At 31.3% G+C, this 14,629-nt stretch overlaps 1 long non-coding RNA gene across 1 annotated transcript; it reads left to right on the top strand.

Moving 5' to 3' along the window:
* The first annotated feature begins 1,838 nt into the window (after positions 1 to 1,838).
* On the top strand, positions 1,839 to 5,975 carry LOC142522481 (uncharacterized). The gene is made up of 3 exons (XR_012814483.1): positions 1,839 to 2,684; positions 2,722 to 3,111; positions 3,274 to 5,975. It is a non-coding gene; the product is annotated as an uncharacterized LOC142522481 (long non-coding RNA).
* Positions 5,976 to 14,629: the final 8,654 nt, after the last annotated feature.

Below are 14,629 nucleotides of genomic sequence, written 5' to 3'. Positions count from 1 at the left end.
ATGTGTGTGTGTGTGTGTGTGATTATTTGTTGAGTTGTAATTTTATTGATATGTAACTGTAATACTATAATGTTGATAAAGAAAAATAATGTTATTTTATTATATGTATTTATCCATATGTTTAAAAAATATATATTTGTGTATATAATTTATCTATTGAGATATATTCTTTTAATTAATAATTTTAGTATTACAAATTTATGATATTTATTTATCATACTATAATTTTTAGATAAATATACAATTTTTTTTAAAAAAGTAATCAATAAAATTCCTTGAAAAAAAAATATGCAGCTAACTGAATATAAGAAGAATAATTGGAATTAAATAATTTAGGTTAAAGATATCATTTTAAATTTAGGCATTTATAATAGTTTATATACCAATTTGTTAATTTTATCAATAGTTTGTGTACCAAAATATTTTTTACTCATAGTAATTGACATGTATGCTAAAAAAAATAATCAATATTATATTTGCATTTATAATATATTGTAACAAAAATGTTATCATTAAAAAAAATATCGATTTAATAGATAAAAAAATAAACAAATAAAAAAATATGATTTAAATTAAATTATATATAAAAGGAGCAATGATATACAAACTCAATAATATGTACAGTTGTGATGTTGAAAAAAAATTAAAACAAAAATATATTAAAAAGCTGGAAGACAGAAATTCAAAGATGGTATACGAAATTTGAAAATCAAGAAAATAGAAATAAAAATCAAAGAAGATTTTATTAGGCAATTGGGTTTCGCGTAGTCACTAATTGTCTTGAAGCATTTATCCATTTTGCACGGACGATGCACATACTTCTGTGGCATGACCAATTACTTGACTATCTGATGGAAAACCAAATATGGCCGGGAATGACTGCAATGCTGATAAACAATTAAATGATATGCATCCAATATGTTTTGTTTTCAAGTGAGATGTTTGACCGATTATCTTATATAAAACAAAAATAGAGAATTTTATTCTCGATGTAATATATACCCAACGTCCATACCATAAATTTGAGATGAATGGGAGATCAAATACTTCTAGCTTCCATGTCGTAGGTGTAACGAAGTTGAGATTGATAGCTGCAATGCTGAAAGATATTTAAATGGAAAACTGAGCGTGAAAAAGAATCATGTGAAAGTTGTAATAACATTATTAAACAATTTAGATCTCGGATCATGTGATTTTGATAATATAACAAATCAAAATCGACAAGAACTAAATATATAACATAAAAAAATGAGTTCTGATGCACTGAAAAATGCGCATTCATAAAAATACCTTGAATCGATGATCACGAACCAATTCTTCAATATACCGAATATCAAACCGCTCCAAAAATATAACTGTGTATCAAAGAAAACAGATGAGATGACTCCGCCCGAAGGCGAAGCCACTCCGACGCTCAAGTCAGTATAATCTTTTTTAGAAAAATACAAGACTAGCGTAAATAATTATACATGAAAGCGTACCTTAATTAGGGTTTAGGAGCCCTTTATTTATAGGTATAGAGTCTTAGATGGTATAGAACTTTGTAATATATGGCAACTAGATTTGTGCATATCAATGCAATATTTTGTGATATCTCTAAAATATAATTAATGATATGATAAAATTTTTACCATATCATCAATAGTGCCCCCCACAAAAAAGTGACGACGAGTGAAATGATGGAGGAACGTTTATGTTTATATGAATGAAATTATATTTTAGAGTATTCAAGATAATATTCTAATTGCCTGTAATAATGTCCTTTGAGCGTTTGTCGTGGAGTGTGCTTTCTGATGTGAGCCAAATTAAGCGGCCAATGTAGTCATCTCATATTGAATACATAGTCAAATGATCTTTCCTATTGAGTCGCTAGAGAGTCAAAAGAGCCAAGAGTGGCTATACTCTTAATAAGAAGTCAGGTCAAGATGTTGAGACCAGCATAAATAAGAAGTTCGAGATATATCGACTGCTGAAAGTCGAGCTCAGATGAAGAGCCATAAAGAATATCCTGCTAATAACTGAGCTAAGCTATAAATAAGATCCTTTTGAAAACCGAGCTCAAATGAAGAGCTATAGATAAGATCTTCCTGAAAATCGAGCACAAATAAAGAGCTATAGATCATAGTCTGCTGAAAACCGAGCTCAAATAAAGAGCTATAGTTCAAAGTATGCTGAAAACCGAGCTCAAATGAAGAGCTATGATCTTCCTGAAAACCGAGCTCAAATAAAGAGCTATAGATAATATCCTGCTGAATACCGAGCTCAAATAAAGAGCTATAGATCATAGTCTGCTGAAAACCGAGCTCAAATAAAGAGCTATAATCTTCCTGAATACCGAGCTCAAATAAAGAGCTATAGATAATATCCTGCAGAATACCGAGCTCAAATAAAGAGCTATAGATAATAGTCTGCTCAAAATTGAGCCGAAATAAAGAGTTATAGATAAGATCATGCTGAAAACCGAGCTCAAATAAAGAGCTATAGATAATAGTCTGCTGAAAATTGAGCCGAAATAAAGAGTCATAGATAAGATCATGCTGAAAACCGAGCTCAAATAAAGAGCTATAGATAATAGTCTGCTGAAAACCAAGCTCAAATAAAGAGCTACAGATTAAGAATCAAATTAAAGTTGTCGAGTGCGAGATCTAGCTTATATGTTTTCCAAGCCGAGTTGGACTTACTGAGTGCCGAGCAAGGTCGGGCTTATGTAATTGCCTTGAGGTGCCGAGCAAAGTCGGGCTTACTGAGATGCCGAGCAAAATCGGGCTTACTGAGGTGCCGTGCAAGGTCGGGCTTCTGTAATTGCCAAGCAGAGTTGGACTGACTGAGGTGCCGAGTAAGGTCGGGCTTACTGAGGTGCCGAGCAAGGTCGGGCTTCTGTAATTGCCAAGCAGAGTTGGACTTACTGAGGTGCCGAGCAAGGTCGGGCTTACTGAGGTGCCGAGCAAGGTCGGGCTTACTGAGGTGCCGAGCAAGGTCGGGCTTACTGAGGTGCCGAGCAAGGTCGGGCTTCTGTAATTGCCAAGCAGAGTTGGACTTACTGAGGTGCCGAGCAAGGTCGGGCTTACTGAGGTGCCGAGCAAAATCGGGCTTACTGAGGTGCCAAGCAAGGTCGGGCTTCTGTAATTGCCAAGCAGAGTTGGACTTACTGAGGTGCCGAGCAAGATCGGGCTTACTGAGGTGCCAAGCAAGGTCGGGCTTCTGTAATTGCCAAGCAGAGTTGGACTTACTGATTTGCCGAGCAAAGTCGGGCTTACTAAGGTGCCAAGCAAGGGTGTCTGCTAGTGAAAATCACATGAGTTGTGCCCAGGCACGGTGCATCAAGCATGCTGTAGAACACTGCAATGAAGCACAAGAAATGAGACGGAGGAGAGCCAAAAATAATTATCTCAAATATTTGAAATGGATGATGCAACATAAGAAATTTATTATAAAAAATCCTTGTTCGGATAATAATAAAATCTCAAGTACATGAAACTTATTTTATGGATAAAATATTCTGAGCTTTGTAAAGCTTCAAATATAGTGAGAAAAACATCGTGATTTTAATAAAATCAACATGACAAGTACTTGATGAAATTACGTTAAGAGGTTGAGCTTATGTGGCTCGGATTAAATAACTCACCATGAAAATGTAAAATATCACAGGAAATTCGATCTCAAGCTCATGCAGCTAGTTATATTAAAAATAAACAAAACAGTATAGTTGTCAGACTAAAGTTGAGTCCGCTTAATCCCAAACATTAATAAAATTCATTTGAATCATAACGGCTCTATCAGCTCAACAATGGAAACAAGAGATCGTAAAATTTCAGCATACTTTATCTATGAAAATCCAAAAAAAACAATTAATCCCAATGAATAATCTAATTTCTGTAATCAATAGGCGAATAACTCAATGTGAAAAATCCACCTAGCTCGATTTTGGTGGTTCAAGGCAAATAAATTAGCATAGATGAGTAACAATGGAGCACTAAGTAATCTTACACAACCTGCAAGGGAGTATCCTAGCATAATGATAAAGGTTGGCTCTTGAGACATTCTAGATTGTCAAAGAATGTTCATAAGTTGGTTAAAAGTAACTCAAGGATCCTGCTGCAGTCAATCAATTCAAATCTTCCTTCTAAGCTAACTAAAGAAGCCCCTAGCTTCTCTAAAACTCACTTTTGCTAAAATAATTCACAGAAATATAGTTATGCGAGTGCATATAACAACATTAATGAATCTCGCATGGCTATTCAAGAAATCTTACTTTTTAATGCATTCAACTCAAAATCGAGTATACATAGTACAATGTAGAATTAACTACATCAATAATTAAGAAACAAGAGCCCACAGTGAGCTGAATTTGGGAAGATTTTCTATGAAAATTTCAGTAAGTTTCTGATAATTGGTTATATCCTCCACCCAGGTATTTAGACAAGATGATAAAAAACTTGGAATAGCTCATACATAAACCATGGCATGAATTTAGTTTACAACTAAACTACCAAAAGAAATACAAGGTTAATCTTACTATAATCATTTGAAACCTAATATTCACATATATTTATGCAAAGATGAGTGAAGCATTAAGAGTGATAATACTAAGCTGGTATAAGAACTTTATCACAAATTATCTTGGGACAACTAGGTATCCTGAGAATATACCAGACCTAGCACTCATGTTTCCAGCCCATAAATGACAAAGATGCAATAATTAGGCAAAAGAGGACTTGAGGATCTCCCGAGAATATAATCATTGTCATATTTCATTTTTGTTAAAAAAAAACAATTCCAGCAACTTTTCCATAAGAGAGTTCTCCTTTCTAGAGTTTAAATGAATGAAAATACCCACTGATTAAGATTGGAGGTAGAAAATTGATAGAGCAATATTCAAAACTTCATGCATTTCTGCTTCAAGCCACGGAGATCAAACTTGTAACCGAAACAAATTGGCTGAAGGTAGTATTCATGTATGATTTTTATTAACAGCCTATGACAATCTATCCCAGCACCAAATCATATGTACTGAAACATTTTAAAGCAAACAACTCTATGAGATGATTAACAGATTCCACCTTCTGGAACTTTCTAATACGAGTTCACGGGTATTTATAAAAAAAAAGATATTCTCCGATTAACCACACAAAACAGCAGTATGAAATAATATTGATATAATTAGGCAGAATAAATTCAAACTTATCTTCAGAAGTAGCGAGCCGACGAGTGATGCTTCGAGGTCACTCTATTAGAAAAATAACACATGCCTTGGAGATGAATTCCCATCCTAATCTTTGATAGAGTAATATGGGTGAGGACGACGGTGGCTGCACATAGTGATGAAATTTCCTTGTTTTCCCAATTATTGCAAGACCCAAGGCAAGATTCTGCGTGAAAATTTTTGTACGAATATGAGATATAACCCAAAAGTTCTTGAGCTTAAGAAGTTCAACGTCCCCTATATCTCGAGGCGATGACGATGGCTCCAATGGCAACCCCACATGAAATTTGTGAGGCTCGTGGTGCAGAGTACTTATGGTTGTAAGGCTTGAACTGTGGTTCTCGACAGTGAGCATGATAGCGGATGCAACAAATCGTGGAGCCTTCTTGTCAAATTCCAAAACATACGGGGCATGCGGCGGGTAAAGTGACGCCCGGATATGCGCTGGGGACTACATGTTTTGTTTTATTTTGCTGGTTGGTTAAGAAATCATGGGTGGCCAGGTGGGTATCCCAAAGTGACGGCTTGGTGGGGGAATTGCAGTGTAAATTGTTTTGTTTCATGTCTGTGATGGGATTCGGCGATAGGTGTCTTCTTTGGTTCTTCTTAATTCAGCCCAGTAGATCCAATCATGAGATTATATTTCGTTCCCACAGACGGCGTCATTGATGCACTGAAAAAATGCGCATTCATAAAAATACCTTGAATCGATGATCACGAACCAATTCTTCAATATACCGAATATCAAACCGCTCCAAAAATATAACTGTGTATCAAAAATGAGATGACTCCCGCCCGAACTCCGACGCTCAAGTCAGTATAATCTTTTTTAGAAAAATACAAGACTAGCGTAAATAATTATACATGAAAGCGTACCTTAATTAGGGTTTAGGAGCCCTTTATTTATAGGTATAGAGTCTTAGATGATATAAAATTTTGTAATATATGACAACTAGATTTGTGCATATCAATGCAATATTTTGTGATATCTCTTAAATATAATTAATGATATGATAAGATTTTTACCATATCATCAAGTTACTCAAAAATAAATAATAATTATATGTAAACACGGTAATGATAATTAGATTCTATTTTGTGTTATCTAGTCTACACTTAATATTGTAAAATTTATTCACATGTAAAGTGAAAATAACAAAAAATGGAAAATTGATTTATTTTTTGTTTACGATACAATTCAGACCATCTCAACTTGTTAAATAGTTTTCTTCTGATTTTCCTTTGATAAATATTTTTAATTAGTTTCATGATTTAATAAATTCATTTTTAAATTACTATATATTATAACCAGTTTTTCAAAAGTAAAAAATTATCAACACATTACTAAATATAACACATTACTAAATGACAAAAAAAACTTGTGTGAGACGGTCTCACAAGTCGTATTTTGTGAGACACATCTCTTATTTGGGTTATCCATGAAAAAATATTACTTTTTATACTAAGGCTGCGTTTGGTTTGGAGGATAAAATAAACTAATGATTAGTAAGTAAATGATAAAGAAAATGAATGTTGTAGGAATGTAATATATGGTGTTATGTTTGGTATGATTTTTAAGTGTAGGATAATTTTAAATTTTTTGATGAAAGGACAAAATTGCCCTTTCTTCTTTTTTTTTTCTTCTTCCACTCCGACGGCGACAGCGGCGACTTTCCGGCGACGTCGGTGCGGCCAGCAGTCAACGGCGTCGACGACTGCCGGCCGGCCGGAAGTTATCGGTCGGCGGCGACGGTCGGTGGTCCGGCGTCGGCTGGTTCTCGGCGGCTGCCGGCGGCGGCGACGGCGGTCGTGGCGGGAAGTGGTGGTGAGTTTGGATATAGGAGAAGGGTAAAATTGGAAAAATAGGAAGGATTAAGAGTTGGATAAATAATCCTAGGGAGTGAGGAGGTATTATTTTAACCCACCTAATATAACCTAATCCTTCATAGTTGGTATTGACTTGATTAAATAATCACGCGTACCAAACGAGGGATAAGGTGGGTTAAAAAAAAATAAACCCACCTTATCACCCAAACCAAACACTCCCTAAGAGTATTACTTTTTATGCTAAGAGTATTACTTTTTAATGTGAATGTCGGTAGGATTGACCCGTCTCGCAGATAAAGATTTGTGAGACCGTCTCACAAGATATCTACTCTGACTAGATATAATGGGGATGTGTACGGTCCGATGAACTGTATAATAATTAGAGGTTGCTTCTCCATTTGTACATTACCAAAAAAGATTTTGGAAAAGTGCTTTAAAATAACATAACTAAGTAACTAACAAAATTATAATATCTTGAGTTAAAATTGATTTTTTGATTGCAAAAAAGAAAAAAAAAAGGCCCAAAATAAAAATGTATTTCATTTGTGAAGCCCAAACCAACAACCTCCATACGGTTTTATTACTCAAAGGGCCTGTGCCGCCAATAATGGGCCGGATAGTTTGTTTATCCGCAGCCATAAATTGGTCCTGATAATTTTCTAATTCCAAAACCTTGATGTTTGCATGAAAAAATATTCCAGAAAATAGTCAACTAGTGGAGCAACTTTTTTTTAGTCTTATATCGTTACAATGGTGACGTCATTCATGTGAACAATTTTCAATTTCACGTCACCAATTTTCGACATTATGTTAGAGTTTTTTACACCAAATCAGCAATTTGACTTCGTGTTAGTATTTCGGCAAAATAAGAATGAAAAAAAGAGGTAAAACAATTGATACTACGTCAGTATTTCAGTGAAATTAGACTAAAAACAAGAGGTAAAACAATTTTCTATCGCGAAAACCAAGGATTTCCTTTACACGATCCCAATATGATTATGGACGCATCCATTTATCGTTTTTCATATGATTAGAAGAGACTTAAATCGTCACAAAATTTACAATTATATCCTTTTTGGCCTTTCCATTATTACACATTCCAACCACACTGAAATGAAGAATTCCTCACTTTTGCATGACCTAAACACAACACTGACCATTAGCCTAATTCCCATATTTAGCCCCAACAAATGATGAATTCACTTTTTTAACCCTTTTTCCATTTCTGGAAAGTTGAAAATTTTAAATACTAGTCACTGTTAAATGCAGACTCTGAGGAGCAATGGGGGGTGGTGTTGAATTTTAAGGCCTCCCTTTAATTTTTCTTCTCTTTTGTATGGTGGAATTGAATGAGAGTGCTCAGGCCTATTAATGTCCTTTCAGCTAAAAGTGCCTTTCCATTTTTGGAAAGTTTTGATAAAGTAAGTGTATAGGGACGAGGGCATAACTATGCTCACTTTTGTTAATGTGTGGACTTTTGGTTTAAATTAACTTTTCTTTCTTTGAGATCCAAGTAACCCTAGATGTATTCCATTTTTTGTTTTATGAAATGTGAGCGATCGAACCATGAAACCCATTTTCGATGATATTAATTTGGGTGGATTCGATGGTATACATATATATGATCTCATTTTGAATGAAATCTTTTTCTTCAAATTTTATTTTCGTTTTTTAAACAAAAAATTATAATTAATCGTGTCTTATACTAATTTTAGGTCATTAGGAGGCAGCAAAATGAACAATAATATTAATCAAGTGATAAAAAAAATCAATCTTGAATAGCTAGAAAGTTATAAAGTCAATGAGATCATGAGTTTGAATTCAATGAATTGTCGTGTTTGTCTAACATATTTTCGTCCAAGGAATTAAACTTCCGATTAATGATTAATATTTGATTAATTAGTCGATGACATGTGGTAATGAAAAATCAGATGCAACTAAAGAAAAATTTATGACTTCTAGAGTTCAAGAAAAGGTCAATTCTTTTGCTTTTTACTGCTATTTCACCATAAATTTCTTTGTTCAAAAGAGGACCTGCTGCTTTTTAACCGTGAGTAATTAATTGTATCGTATGATTGGCAAATGGCCAGATCCTTTAATTTGATTCACAATTGTGTTTTATTTCTTTGTTTATATATATATATATATATATATATATATACTTCTATACTATTATATTAAGTGTGAGGGCCTTAGAATAACTACCTTTGAGGACACCAAAATATTTAATTCCATAATTATCCTTCTTATTCTACTAAAAATCTTTTCAAATCACTCCATATTTTAAATAGAAAAAAATCAAAACAAAACTTCCCTTTTAAATCGAACAACTTTTCTAAATCGAAAATAATTTTGTGTTAATTATTTAGTATTATTTGATCAAATTATCAAATTAAAAATAATAATAGCACATGCAATGCATGTGCATCTTTTACTAGTATATATATATATATATATATATATATATATATATATATATAAACACGAAATGATCCCAGAAGAGATTATTTATAGAGAAACATATAATCTTCATTCGGTATATAAGTCTAAGTTTGATTCTAGTCTTCTAATTAGTCAAAAATATGTTTTATTGTAGCGTCTTGATTTCTAATTAGTAAAAAGTATGACATTAATTTCCGACACTATGTCAACACTTTGATTAAAAATAAAGGATTGAAAGAGAAAAAAACATTTTATGGCATTAAGTCATGATTTTAATTAACAGGACCGAAATCTAATTTAAACTCATAGCGCTGATATGATAGTAAATACTGAAGTGACATCGGAAATCGTTTTTATATTCGATGTCATATCAACATGTTAGTGGAAAACAAAGTTACATGACTAAGAACTAACTTTTGCAAGTTAGATGACGATAACAAAAAATAGGTCAACTTACAAGACTAAATCAATAATTTTTCGAGTTAAATGTTTTCATAAGAGAAACAACCATTTGCTTTTTTTTTTTTACACCCATGAACAAATCATCATGTTAAAATTCATGGAGTGTACAAAAATTTACGCAATAAAATCAGATTTGCATGCTATGTCTGAAAAACTCGATGGTCAATTTAATTAATGATTTCAAATTTATTTTTATTTTAAATACTACAGAAGTAACGTCATTATTGATTTTTGAATTTAACTAATATGTGATTTGTAATTTTAGTTTTACTTTGATACGTTGATGCAAATTATTTACATTAATTTACTTCATATCTCTATGATTTTATAATAATTGAGTGTATCATAAAAACTGTTCTTGTTTGTTAATCACAATAAATATGTTCCCAATTTTGGTCTAACATCATTTGCAATGTAAATTCTATTTATAGATTTATTAGTAATATCCACATCTATTCCAACTTCTCCCACCTTTTTTTTTTCTTCAGAAATTGTGAAAATTACAAGTTTCATCCTTTATATTTGATTATTTACAATTTCGATTTTCTATATTATCAAAATTGGGTCTTGGTGATATATATTTCAGTTTTTAGAAATTTTAAAAAAATTTCATCGAGATTGTCAGTGTTCCACAACACACAAGAACATCGCGTCGATGTTAAGCCAACTTCACGTGTGCATCACATTGGTACCACGTCGAAAAAAAATAATGAATTGTGACTGAAATTACAACTTAGATGATAAAATCGGGAGAAGAAAAATTTAAAAGGAATAATTGTTGAGAGGTGTTGAAATTACTATGATTTCTTAATTCTCATCCTCCACGTATGATAGTGTTAAGTAAGTTAATTTTTATTTTATTTATTTATAATTTTAAATGTAAAAAAGCATGTATAATTGCCTCCAAAAAAATAATAATATATATACATATTATTTGAAAAAAAAGAGTATAATATATTTATTGTATATATTATATGTGCTCAAAGTTTGTGCCAGGACAATAAAATATAATATAAAAATTGTTACGTTTATTAGTAATTAAATATTATCAAATTTGATATAAGAGTTATTTTAAAAAGCTTCATCATTTCATACATGGAGAGTTAAAAATGAAGGAAAAGGTCAATATTGGCCATATGCTAAAATAATTCATTCTATTAATAATTCTATATATATATATAGATATCAAATAGGGATATTGATTTATATTAATGTTTCCATAGATCAATAATTAATGTGTATTTAATTTTATTTATATTTTCTTACATATGGTACGTCTTTATATAGTACAACATTTTGACAATCTATAAACAGAAACAGATTTAAATACAGACCATTAATATTTTTTTTTTAAAAAAAAACTTACAATGTTTAAATATGTACAAACATGTTAATATGTACTGTAAATTACATATGAACAATGTGTGTACACACGAGCTTTATATATTAAGATAATAAGGCCATCTTCACGCAATAGGATGATCATTTTGGTATTTTTGGTCACGTTTGTTAGTCTTTTCGTAATTTCGATTATTTAAGTTGTCAAATTTTTTTATCAGTTAACTATTTTTCTTTTTCTTTACAATTTTAGTCATCTTGTTTATATTTTAATTAATTTTCCACTAAATCGCTGACGGGATTCGACATGAAAAGACCGAATATGATTAAAAACGTAAGACGGACAAGGACGTTCAAACTACAAAGAGTGGAAACATGCGGGACGAATATTGCAACTTTTCCAATCAAACTTGTGTAAACAAACAAGCAGATGATCATCACCATCAATCCTTTTTTTTTTTTTGTAAAAAAAATTCAAGAATATCCAGCAGGTTGTGTGTGTGTGTATATATATGTGTGTGAGTTTGTATGTATAATGGGGTTAATGTATACGTTTTCCCCTGCGATGGTGGTTCAGATGTCTGCTTTTGTCACTGGGACGTCATCAGTTCCAAAATTCAGAGCAAATTAAACTTGATTGCATGATATGCATACCTGTATAGCTTGGTGTCCTGCCTTTTACGTGTCTTTGTTTTTCACAATTTCCTTTATATTTAAACACTCTGTCAGTCAATTCTCTCTTTGAATTTTGCCTTCTCTGGGAAACCATATATTCCATCTTCCGTGTGTGGCTTTGCATACAAGTACGTACTCTTTGGCTTCATCCAATCTCCAAACCAAGCATATACATACATACATAGATATATATATATATATATATGGAAAAATATTATATAAAAAAAGTATAATTGATTTTAAGCATATGATATATAATCAGTGATGTATTAATAAAAAATCAATTAGTTTCAATTGGTTTTAATAATTAGAAACAAATCTTGAAAGTTTAGAATATTATACAAAAAGTTGGAAAGTACTCATACATACTACATAACACACGTCGAATTTAACATATTAAACTCATCAAATATTGCTTATTTAACATTGATTCTCTTCTATGTAGCTAATGTGACGCAAATAAGCCTATGTTATGCACATTAAAATCTATTTTCGGAAAAATAAAGTGGAAAAATAAAATAAAATGACATCAAATATTTCAAAATTAGAGAGAAAAAATTTGTTGTTTTTCATCATTTTTTCTTACATAGATTTTAATGTATAATATAAGTTTTATTATCGTCACACGATTTACGTAAGAGAGTATCGCTGTTAAATAAATAATATTGGTTGAATTTAGTGATTTCGGGGGATATAGACCCAACAATATTTTTTTTAAGTTTCGGATTATTTGCACGTTATTGATTAACAAATGACTTGTATTTTTAGCCTTTTAGTTTGATCTTGTTTGTTCTCAAATTTCAGTCTTAGTTAATTATTTTTGTTTATTTTTTAAATCATTCATTTTTTCGACTTGACGGTGATGTAACGATGTGGCGTTGAGCATCGCACTGCAATGCTACATTATTATATCCAATTAAAAAGGATTAAAATTGTAAAAAATTTAAAAATACATAACTAAGACTGAAATTTGATAATATAGATGACCAAAATCATAAAGAGATAAATATATATGATTAAAAATGCAATTTCTCCTTTTTTCCCCAAAAAAAAAATTAGAAAAAACCTCATTCTATCTTTTTTTTCATTAGAAAACAAGTGGTCCTACATATAGGAACTTTTGATTTTCGATTATGAAATCTTTTTTCTGAAAAGAAAAGCAAAAAAAAAAAAAAATTTGCACTGATCTAATTTTGCAACTGCCCCTCTCCCCAACTTTTATGTGTATACAGTGTACTTTGCAAAAAATAAATAGCTAGCTATGAGAAAGCAAGCACATATTTCGTATCATATAATTTTATTTAATTGAATCAATTATATGATATATTTTTTTTTTAAAAAAAAGTTGGGTTTGGTATATTTCCAATCCAATATAATTAACGACCATTAATCCAAACTATATATCCTTGTTTTTGTGATTAATTTATTATCGGATTCTAAAACATTTATTGACTTGTGTAATCAAATATAGAAAAAATTTATCATCAACGGCGTAAGAGTAAGACGCAATTTCTATAAACGTAGATAAACTTGCTAGAACACGACTTTGATAATTGATTAAAAATATATAGTGAATATATAATCTTCATCAAATGTTTTTGATATGTCCATTTGTAGTAAGAAGTGCTAGCTTCCATGTGCAGTAATCAAATTATATTATTTTGTCTAATTTCAATTATCCCACATTAAATCTTAGCCAACAAATGGATCTTTCCTTGCACATTTTAAAACAAGCAAGCATGCATAGGGGGGTTTGTACTCCTAAGTCTGTCTCTATTGATTGCAATCTCTTGAACCTGATATAAATCAAACCCAAAACTGAAAACATAAACATAGAGTTGGAACATCCCTCTTTTTTTCACGTATTAGAACGAAACAAAATCATCTGCTACAGTTTGTGCTATATTAGATCTCATGTCATAAGTTTGCATCTTGGAGGTTAATTATTTGGAAATCACAGCAAATGTGAGAGGAATTATGTAGTACATCATCCCATATGAGTAAAAAACAGATGTTCAATTCAAATGATTTTACACATTAAGATACAATACTCCTATCAGTTTATAACGAATTAGATCAATTATTTGATAAAGAGATCAGGAAGAATAAAGAGTAATTGCTTGTGCAGTCACGATTGTGCGAGCCTAGTCTGGCGGTGCGGGGCAAATTAAGTAATACTTGGAATTCCTTAACACAATAGATACTATACCATAAGGTGAAATCAGAGACTATTTTTTGAGAGCCGATGATATGAAGTGTGTATGGGATCATAACCAAGAATTAGGATTGTAAATAATTTAAATGGCTAAAAAAATTAATTTTTAAAGTAATATTAATTATGTATAGGCAAATGATAGCTAAAATAATGTATAAATATGATAAATTTAAGACTACGCACATAAATTTTACACCCATACTTTTTTAAAGGAGAATTTCAGTTTTTTGAAAAACAATTAAATTTTTTTGATATCATATTTAATTAAATATATTAAATTCTTGCAACATTCATGACTTGACTGACTACTTTTAACAAATCGTTGCGTTTCAATGACATTTCACATTTAATCTCATTTAATTTAAAACATTGGCGGAGTACTTATTAATGGAGCCAATGTTTAAAATTAACGTGGCTCATTTAAATCCGCCAATGTTTTAGATTAACGCTGGCTCCATTAAAATTTA

This window comes from Primulina tabacum, chromosome 1 (assembly GCF_025594145.1).
Source record: "Primulina tabacum isolate GXHZ01 chromosome 1, ASM2559414v2, whole genome shotgun sequence".
Lineage (NCBI taxonomy): Eukaryota > Viridiplantae > Streptophyta > Magnoliopsida > Lamiales > Gesneriaceae > Primulina > Primulina tabacum.
The sequence above is the reverse complement of the archived record's forward strand: the minus strand, read 5'-3'. Positions and strand labels throughout refer to the sequence as shown.